Genomic DNA, 11,121 nt, shown 5'->3' with positions numbered 1-11,121 from the left:
AAAAGGAACAGTTGGGTATTCTACAGCAACACATCTGTGCTACACGGTCTGGGCCAAATTGCTAATCGAATTTTGAGCAACATGAACCCAACAGTTTTAAAGTATATGTTTCAAGCCGTACCTTCTCTGGCTTGTTTAGCGTCAGACCCTATGGATCGGAGCAAGGCCAGGGCATGCACAATGGAGACGTCATTTGATGACAGCTCTGAAAAGGGTAGGTTAAGGTACACAAGCAAAAGGTTTGACAACATTATTTAGACTGAGTTACTCTATGCTGTTGAATGAGTGTCAAACACAGCAGCACCATAGACAGTGACAAAGAACATAGCTAGCAGGGTTGTGGAAAGAAACACTTACCTCCAAGTCTCCTCTGCAGAGAGACTTGATCTTGCTTCTGGGACTTTCCAACAGGGTAACAAGAAACTGAGGAGAAAGTGTTGACAGAAGTTGAGTTCACACAAAATAGCTACATATTAATAGCAGTGAAGAATAAAAGATGACCAACGCGGAAGATACAGACAGTCAAATATTAATACCCAACTTATAAAGTTAAGCATATTTACCAAACAAATCCCTTAAACATTAGTGAACCAACCTTTGACAACCCCCACAGTCATCACAACGAGCAGCAATTCTCTCACACCTCCCATGATCATGAAAATAGTCTGTGTTATCAACAGGTAATGTCTTCCCATGGCCTGTATGAGGCTTATATAGGCCACTAATGACCGTTTACCTGACAAACATGGCTTAACGATCAATTAACAAGCTTGATTGAGTTGTTACGTTCAGATAGAAATAGACCATGTAGAACATATGTTGATTCTTATCAAGTTGGTGGGCAGGCAATCTTTTCTACTCCATATATTGCATTTATATCTGTAATGATTAACCCTAATGGTCTCAGATCAGCAGTAGAAAGAAGTAGGCCTAATTATTTTAGGTGTAATCTTCAAAGATATTAGGGGAAATAAACACTATACCCAAATCCACGTTTTACAATGCTCCTGGGAAATGGGTAGGCCTCCACCTATAGTCCTTCACAGTTTTACAGCTGTGATATATTTATTTATTTACATAGATCACATACATAAATAAATATGTTAGCTGTAGGCAGCGTTGAGATAAAATTCCCATATTCTATTGCTACTAACATAAATCCTACTATATCATGTTTTCCTCATTTGCTCTGTAGGAGGTTCGTCATATGAAGGACATTCAAGTGGATGTGACCCCTAACCTGCAATAGGGGCTTAGTGAGGTGACAGACATCCTGTAATGGATCTCCAGCTAGTGTCTGAGGACCTGGAGAAGGCTGTGTCTACAGCTGTGGGGCAGGACAAGCATGGTAACCTAACCTCACTGTATGAAGGATTTTATTGTTATGGATAGTCATCTCCAATCTGTTCAAATATCACTGTTGTTGATAACACACATTACCAAAATGATTCACACTTGTCTTCCTATTTCCACATAATCTGTCATGGTTCCCCACCCCAACAGGGCATAAAACCAACCTCTCTTTATTGCTACTGCTAATACACCCAAATCCAACAGCGTTCGAGTATCTTATTGCTTTTCTTCTAACCCTGAATGGCAACATTTTATCCTAGTACACAAGCATGTCACTTTATCCATCCACACCCACTCTACTGCCGCATGGCCACTGCGGCTGAGACTTTCACCCTCTCGTTACAGGTATAGCAGGTAACCAACCCCACCCGGGTCTTACCCCTAGGACTTACCCTTTGCAGGTACCTGCCTGCTCGGGCTTACCTTCCGGGACTCACCCTATTCTTATAGTACTAGCAGGAACCAACCTACTCGGGATTTACCCCCTAGGAGTTACCCTCTACAGGTTTGGGTTTACCTCCCGGGACTTACCATATACCACAAAGCTACGACCGGTCGTAATACAATGGGACTACTGAATAAGCTCAGGCTTTCTAGGTTTGTACCCTATAATTGGTTCAGCCTACGACTCTCATCTCCCCAAGATGCCAGAATTAGTGATAACGGGTAGGAACTGTGCCTACCTTGTTTCTGTTTCACTGATTCGGAATCTCTAGTTCGACTGCAAATCGCGGTGAACCCTGCTCGCAGTGCCAACTGTTAGGTTCTAATTCTCAGAGTAAAAACTCTGACCGCTACCCCAAAGTGCTCACTCCTCCCCAACTCAAGGCTGACATGGTGATTGGTACCAGACTGTGTCTCTTCTCATCCCAGAGGATCCCACCCATAGGATGCCTGATGGCTAACAATAACATAGCCTGACATAATGTAAACGTTATACATTAAGCTCTCTCCCTCAGTGACATGAATTTGTATATTTCATATTCTCAGAACCCAACAGTAGGTTTTGAGGTGTGGCTGCATGTTTGTCGTGGACGCATCGTCACTCTTGATGTTCTTTTTCCAAGTCTGAACTGGCCGGTCTTCTCTTTCCTTGACTAATTGAAACCTCAGGGACAGACATCCTGAACGACTCTGATGTCAGAGCTCCCATCAGCCCTCTACCTCACTGTGAGTAAAGCCTACCTGCTCCTGTAGGGGTCTCCATATGACAAATGGCACCCTATTCCCTATTTAGTACACTACGGTTGACCAGATCCTTATAGGCCCTGATCAAAAGTAGTTCACTACATAGGGAATAGGGTGCTATCTGGGATGCAAGCATGGTGTAGATTTTACACAGGAAGTTGACTGTCCAGACAGACTCACACACCATATTCCGATCTATTCCTGATTAGTGTAAAATACATGCATATTCTACACAGTGATGATGAGGATGATTTCCTTATTTTGCCATTTGAGTTAATCAAGCTCAGAGGAGAAGTAGAGTGTTTGTTTCTCAATCCCACGCTTGGCAGGAACCTCCGATGTTGATGCTGGGCGGGAGCAAAAATGGGCTCCCGATTGAAAGACTCTGGTCTACTTTAGAGGTCTAGCACTGTATTTCTGTTCAGGCGTACCACGGGTCTACTCTAGGACATTGATTATATTAAGAGTGAATATCTATTCAGGCGTACCACAGTCACCACCATGCTATGGAGGTCCTGGTTCAGTCTCTGCTGGATCTAGACGTGAGGGACAGCCAGGGGCGCACCCCTCTGGACCTGGCTGCCTTAAAAAGCCATGTGGAGTGTGTTGACGTCCTCATCAACCAGGAAGCCTCCAAAGACTTCACTCTGAAGAGGACCCCCATCCACGCTGCAGGTAGACATAAGGATATCACAGAGAGCTTCTGTAATTAAAAAGTTTTCCTGACCAAGATGGCCATTTGTTTGGTCATGTTGCTAGGACGACAATGTCCACTCTAGGGATGTTACATGGTATCGTGTGAAAATGCCCACGAGACACTGATCTAAGGTCATTTTTTGTCATGTTCTCCACTAATGATTGAGGATCTAGGGAGGGTAAGCTGATCCTAGATCAGTGCACAGGGGAGACTTCTATCCAGAGCCAGGTACACAGCTAGCAGGTGACAGGCTTCGATGGCCTCAGCCCCAAAATTATTTATTATCTGCTGTGTTAACATCATGAGGATGTCATCTACCAATACCACTGTTCTTGAAATCTGTCTGTTCATGTGAAGGTTATAGTCGTCCAGCAATCTGCTCATATCCTCTCTGTTTATCCTCTCTGTTTATTACAGTCTGGTTATTACCAGTTCGTAATATGACCTGTTGTCTTGTGTATCAGAATCCCTCAAATCAAATCAAATCAAATTTTATTTGTCACATACACATGGTTAGCAGATGTTAATGCGAGTGTAGCGAAATGCTTGTGCTTCTAGTTCCGACAATGCAGTAATAACCAACAAGTAATCTCACTAACAATTCCAAAACTACTGCCTTATACACACAAGTGTAGGGGGATAAAGAATATGTACATAAAGATATATGAATGAGTGATGGTACAGAGCGGCATAGGCAAGATACAGTAGATGGTATCGAGTACAGTATATACATATGAGATGAGTATGTAAACAAAGTGGCATAGTTAAAGTGGCTAGTGATACATGTATTACATAAAGATGCAGTAGATGATATAGAGTACAGTATATAGGTATACATATGAGATAAATAATGTAGGGTATGTAAACATTATATTAGGTAGCATTGTTTAAAGTGGCTAGTGATACAGTGCCTTGCGAAAGTATTCGGCCCCCTTGAACTTTGCGACCTTTTGCCACATTTCAGGCTTCAAACATAAAGATGCAGTAGATGATATAGAGTACAGTATATAGGTATACATATGAGATGAATAATGTAGGGTATGTAAACATTATATTAGGTAGCATTGTTTAAAGTGGCTAGTGATATATTTTACATCATTTCCCATCAATTCCCATTATTAAAGTGGCTGGAGTTGAGTCAGTGTGTTGGCAGCAGCCACTCAATGTTAGTGGTGGCTGTTTAACAGTCTGATGGCCTTGAGATAGAAGCTGTTTTTCAGTCTCTCGGTCCCAGCTTTGATGCACCTGTACTGACCTCGCCTTCTGGATGATGCGGGGTGAACAGGCAGTGGCTCGGGTGGTTGTTGTCCTTGATGATCTTTATGGCCTTCCTGTAACATCGGGTGGTGTAGGTGTCCTGGAGGGCAGGTAGTTTGCCCCCGGTGATGCGTTGTGCAGACCTCACTACCCTCTGGAGAGCCTTACGGTTGTGGACGGAGCAGTTGCCGTACCAGGCGGTGATACAGCCCGCCAGGATGCTCTCGATTGTGCATCTGTAGAAGTTTGTGAGTGCTTTTGGTGACTAGCCGAATTTCTTCAGCCTCCTGAGGTTGAAGAGGCGCTGCTGCGCCTTCTTCACAATGCTGTATGTGTGGGTGGACCAATTCAGGTTGCCTGTGATGTGTATGCCGAGGAATTTAGGAGGAGGAACTGCTACCCTCTCCACTACTGTTCCATCGATGTGGATGGGGGGGTGTTCCCTCTACTGTTTCCTGAAGTCCACAATCATCTCCTTAGTTTTGTTGACGTTGAGTGTGAGGTTATTTTCCTGACACCACACACCTCCTCCCTGTAGGCCGTCTCGTCGTTGTTGGTAATCAAGCCTACCACTGTTGTGTCGTCCGCAAACTTAATGATTGAGTTGGAGGCGTGCGTGGCCACGCAGTCGTGGGTGAACAGGGAGTACAGGAGAGGGCTCAGAACGCACCCTTGTGGGGCCCCAGTGTTGAGGATCAGCGGGGTGGAGATGTTGTTGCCTACCCTCACCACCTGGGGGCGGCCCGTCAGGAAGTCCAGTACCCAGTTGCACAGGGCGGGGTCGAGACCCAGGGTCTCAAGCTTGATGACGAGCTTGGAGGGTACGATGGTGTTAAATGCAGAGCTGTAGTCGATGAACAGCATTCCCTTCCTCCTAGGCGGTGACGGGTCACGAGGAGTGAAGCACAGTGCCAGCTTCCTGGTTCGGGAAGGTAAGGGGCGGAGCCATGTCCACCTGGTGGCGGCGTCCGGACACATTGGGGTGCTGGGGTGGCTCCTACACACCGCCGCCAGTCAGTGTGGACCCTCCCCGTCATCACAGACAACCAGGGCTACACGCCACTACACTGGGCCTGCTACAACGGTATGTACTGGACAGAGGGACGGCGAAGTGGGCCAGAGGCCACAAACAAATACACACATAAACATAGCGTGTCTTAAATCACCACAGCCAGCTTCCGGAGGGCACGAACCGAGACAGTCCGCACAGGAACCTTAAGAGTCCCTCAGACAGAGAGAGAGAAGAGGGAGGGATAGGGGAGGCACAACAGGCCCACACTCATCCTCTCGTACCACCAGGTTCCCTTCCAGCAGATACTGGACTTCAGAGGAACTGCTGCTGCTATACCCCATCTTTACCTTTACCCACAAAGGTCCTAAACGGTAGAAAGTGTCCGGCCAACAGACAGACGCACACCTTATGACGGCAATAACCTGTAGTCCAAGGGGATAGTAGCACTTCACTGAGAGCAAAACAGACAGGGACCAAAATATGTGGAAGAAGCATTTTCAAAACCAGTTTTGACTGTAGAAATTGGGCTGAGTGTTTGTTCTGAGAAAAGACATAAGGAGTGATGTTTCATTTAAGTTTCATGAGAGTGATTGTCATGTTTATCCGCACACTAAGACAGTCAGAACGCACCTAGCCTCTTGTCTGTAATCCACGTGGGAGGAGGGGAAATGATACATTTTGTATGAACAAATATTTTAATAAAATCATTCATGTCTTAAGCTCTGTGGGAATAAAAAAATGGTAGCATTTGCTCTGATGGGTAATTGTAAAGATTTAATGCATCCCAAAAGGAACCCTATACTGAATAGTACACTACTGTTGAACAGGGTTCATAGGGTTCTGGTCAAAAGCAGTGCCATTTAGGATGCTGGTATGTAAGCAACAGGACTTTTTGATGGGACATATTACATTATTAAACCTACCTGTCCTTTGGCCTCTAGAAAGTAAATGATTCATTAATGTATTCTTTCTTGTGATATTTATGTCATCATTTTGTGCCTTCGTTAGTTACTGAGGGGAGGTTAGGAGAGTAGGGGCACCTGTATGAGCGACGAGAGCTGGTTTTACATGTAAGCATTCACTAATAGGAAACCAAGTCAGTTAGGAGAGAAGACTAGTAGACACCCAGCAGAGTAATTTAAATGCAAGTTGTCAACCGTGATATTAGTTAGCACTGACACCATTAACCCCGATTCTAGCAACATCCTCATATGTACCAACCCCAAACACTCAGTTCCACAACCATCAAGTTAAAATGAACTAGAACCCATTCCACATCATGTCAAATCAAAATCAAATCAAATGTATTTATATAGCCCTTCGTACATCAGCTGATATCTCAAAGTGCTGTACAGAAACCCAGCCTAAAACCCCAAACAGCAAGCAATGCAGGTGTAGAAGCACGGTGGCTAGGAAAAACTCCCTAGAAAGGCCAAAACCTGGGAAGAAACCTAGAGAGGAACCAGGCTATGTGGGGTGGCCAGTCCTCTTCTGGCTGTGCCGTGTGGAGATTATAACAGAACATGGCCAAGATGTTCAAATGTTCATAAATTACCAGCATGGTCAAATAATAATAATCACAGGCAGAACAGTTGAAACTGGAGCAGCAGCACAGCCAGGTGGACTGGGGACAGCAAGGAGTCATCATGCCAGGTAGTCCTGAAGCATGGTCCTAGGGCTCAGGTCCTCCGAGAGAGAGAAAGAAAGAGAGAAAGAGAGAATTAGAGAGAGCATACTTAAATTCACACAGGACACCGGATAGGACAGGAGAAGTACTCCAGATATAACAAACTGACCCTTGCCCCCCGACACATAAACTACTGCAGCATAAATACTGGAGGCTGAGACAGGAGGGGTCAGGAGACACTGTGGCCCCATCCGATGACACCCCCGGACAGGGCCAAACAGTAAGGATATAACCCCACCCACTTTGCCAAAGCACAGCCCCCACACCACTAGAGGGATATCTTCAACCACCAACTTACCATCCTGAGACAAGGCCCGAGTATAGCCCACAAAGATCTCCGCCACGGCACACCCCAGGGGGCGCCAACCCAGACAGGAAGATCACATCAGTGACTCAACCCACTCAAGTGACGCACCCCTCCTAGGCACGGTATGAAAGAACCCTAGTAAGCCAGTGACTCAGCCCCTGTTAATAGGGTTAGAGGCAGAGAATCCCAGTGGAAAGAGGGGAGCCGGCCAGGCAGAGACAGCAAGGGCGGTTCGTTGCTCCAGAGCCTTTCCGTTCACCTTCACACTCCTGGGCCAGACTACACACCATCATATGACCCACTGAAGAGATGAGTCTTCAGTAAAGACTTAAAGGTTGAGACCGAGTTTGCGTCTCTCACATGGGTAGGCAGACCATTCCATAAAAATTGAGCTCTATAGGAGAAAGCCCTGCCTCCAGCTGTTTGCTTAGAAATTCTAGGGACAATTAGGAGGCCTGCGTCTTGTGACCGTAGCGTACGTGTAGGTATGTATGGCAGGACCAGTCAATCATCAGAGAGATAGGTAGGAGCAAGCCCATGTAATGCTTTGTAGGTTAGCAGTAAAACCTTGAAATCAGCCCTTGCCTTGACAGGAAGCCAGTGTAGGGAGGCTAGCACTGGAGTAATATGTTATATTTTTTTGGTTCTAGTCAGGATCCTATTTAGCACTAACTGAAGTTTATTTAGTGCTTTATCCGGGTAGCCGGAAAGTAGAGCAGTAGAGCTTTGCAGTAGTCTAACCTAGAAGTGACAAAAGCATGGATACATTTTTCTGCATCATTTTTGGACAGAAAGTTTGATTTTTGCAATGTTACGTAGATGGAAAAAAGCTGTCCTTGAAACAGTCTTGATATGTTCTTCAAAAGAGAGATCAGGGTCCAGAGTAACGCCGAGGGCCTTCACAGTTTTATTTGAGACGACTGTACAGCCATTAGGATTAATTGTCAGATTCAACAGAAGATCTCTTTGTTTCTTGGGACCTAGAACAAGCATCTCTGTTTTGTCCGAGTTTAAAAGTAGAAAGTTTGCAGCCATCCACTTCCTTATGTCTGAAACACATGCTTCTAGCGAGGGCAATTTTGGGGCTTCACCATGTTTCATTGAAATGTTCAGCTGTGTGGCATCCGCATAGCAGTGAAAGTTAACATTATGTTTTCGAATGACATCCCCAAGAGGTAAAATATATAGTGAAATCAATAGTGGTCCTAAAAACGGAACCTTGAGGAACATCGAAATTTACAGTTGATTTGTCAGAGGACAAACAATTCAGAGAGACAAACTGATATCTTTCCGACAGATAAGATCTAAACCAGGCCAGAACTTGTCCGTATAGACCAATTTGAGTTTCCAATCTCTCCAAAAGAATGTGGTGATCGATGGTATCAAAAGCAGCACTAAGGTCTAGGAGCACGAGAACAGATGCAGAGCCCCGGTCTGATGCCATTAAAAGGTCATTTACCACCTTCACAAGTGCAGTCTCAGTGCTATGATGGGGTCTAAAACCAGACTGAAGCATTCCGTATACATTGTTTGTCTTCAGGAAGGCAGTGAGTTGCTGCGCAACAGCCTTTTCTAAAAATGTTGAGAGGAATGGAAGATTCGATATAGGCCGATAGTTTTTTATATTTTCTGGGTCAAGGTTTTGGCTTTTTCAAGAGAGGCTTTATTACTGCCACTTTTAGTGAGTTTGGTACACATCCGGTGGATAGAGAGCCGTTTATTATGTTCAACATAGGAGGGCCAAGCACAGGAAGCAGCTCTTTCAGTAGTTTAGTTGGAATAGGGTCCAGTATGGAGCTTGAAGGTTTAGAGGCCATGATTATTTTCATCATTGTGTCAAGGAATATAGTACTAAAACACTTGAGTGTCTCTCTTGATCCTAGGTCTCCTGGCAGAGTTGTGCAGACTCAGGACAACTGAGCTTTGAAGGAATACGCAGATTTAAAGAGGAGTCCGTAATTTGCTTTCTAATAATCATCTTTTCCTCAAAGAAGTTCATGAATTTATTACTGCTGAGGTGAAAGCCATCCTCTCTTGGGGAATGCTGCTTTTTAGTTAGCTTTGCAACAGTATCAAAAACAAATTTCGGATTGTTCTTATTTTCCTCAATTAAGTTGGAAAAATAGGATGATCGAGCAGCAGCAAGGGCTCTTCGATACTGCACGGTACTGTCTTTCCAAGCTAGTCGGAAGACTTCCAGTTTGGTGTGGCGACATTTCCGTTCCAATTTTCTGGAAGCTTGCTTCAGAGCTCGGGTATTTTCTGTATACCAGGGAGCTAGTTTCTTATGAGAAATGTTTTTAGTTTTTAGGGGTGCAACTGCATCTAGGGTATTGCGCAAGGTTAAATTGAGTTCCTCATTTAGGTGGTTAACTAATTTTTGTCCTCTGGTGTCCTTGGGTAGACAGAGGGAGTCTGGAAGGACATCAAGGAATCTTTGTGTTGTCTGTGAATTTATAGGTCGACTTTTGATTTTCCGTGGTTGGGGTCTGAGCAGATTATTTGTTGCAATTGCAAACGTAATAAAATGGTGGTCCGATAGTCCAGGATTATGAGGAAAACCATTAAGATCCACAACATTTATTCCATGGGACAAAACTAGGTCCAGAGTATGACTGTGACAGTGAGTAGGTCCAGAGACATGTTGGACAAAACCCATTGAGTCGATGATGGCTCCGAAAGCCTTTTGGAGTGGGTCTGTGGACTTTTCCATGTGAATATTAAAGTCACCAAAAATGTGAATATTATCTGCTATGACTACATGGTCCGATAGGAATTCAGGGAACTCAATGAGGAACGCTGTATATGGCCCAGGAGGCCTGTAAACAGTAGCTAAAAGAAGTGATTGAGTAGGCTACATAGATTTCATGCTCAAAAGACGAAAACGTCTTTTTTTTTTTGTAAATTTAAATTGTTAGCAACACCTCCGCGGGAGGCACGGGGGATATGGTCACTAGTGTAGCCAGGAGGTGAGGCCTCATTTAACACAGTAAATTCATCAGGCTAAAGACATGTTTCAGTCAGGCCAATCACATCAAGATTATGATCAGTTCATTGACTATAATTGCCTTTGAAGTAAGGGATCTGACATTAAGTAGCCCTATTTTGAGATGTGAGGTATCATGATCTCTTTCAATAATGACAGGAATGGAGGAGGTCTTTATCCTAGTGAGATTGCTAAGGCGAACACCGCCATGTTTAATTTTGCCCAACCTAGGTCGAGGCACAGACACGGTCTCAATGGAGATAGCTGAGCTGACTACACTGACTGTGCTAGTGGCAGACTGGCATCTACACTTATAGATGTCCACATATTCAAGGTCGGAACCATCCAGGGTGGTGATGCTGGTCAGGCGTGCGGGTGCAGGCAGCGAACGGTTGAAAAGCATCCATTTCGTTTTACTAGCGTTTAAGAGCAGTTGGAGGCCACGGAAGGAGTGTTGTATGGCATTGAAGCTCGTTTGGAGGTTAGACAGCACAGTGTCCAAGGACGGGCCGGAAGTATATAGAATGGTGTCGTCTGCGTAGAGGTGGATCAGGGAATCGCCCGCAGCAAGAGCAACATCATTGATATATACAGAGAAAAGAGTCGGCCCGAGGATTGATTCGTTTTAAGTCTA

At 44.8% G+C, this 11,121-nt stretch overlaps 1 long non-coding RNA gene across 1 annotated transcript; it reads left to right on the top strand.

The window, feature by feature from the left end:
• The first annotated feature begins 965 nt into the window (after positions 1–965).
• LOC121846522 lies at positions 966–2,517 on the top strand. Its single transcript, XR_006083426.1, has 3 exons — positions 966–1,018; positions 1,196–1,348; positions 2,467–2,517. It is a non-coding gene; the product is annotated as an uncharacterized LOC121846522 (long non-coding RNA).
• Positions 2,518–11,121: the final 8,604 nt, after the last annotated feature.

Source organism: Oncorhynchus tshawytscha, linkage group LG05 (assembly GCF_018296145.1).
Source record: "Oncorhynchus tshawytscha isolate Ot180627B linkage group LG05, Otsh_v2.0, whole genome shotgun sequence".
NCBI classification, from domain to species: Eukaryota; Metazoa; Chordata; class Actinopteri; order Salmoniformes; family Salmonidae; genus Oncorhynchus; species Oncorhynchus tshawytscha.
Note: the sequence above shows the minus strand (reverse complement) of the source record. Positions and strands in the feature narration are given on the sequence as shown.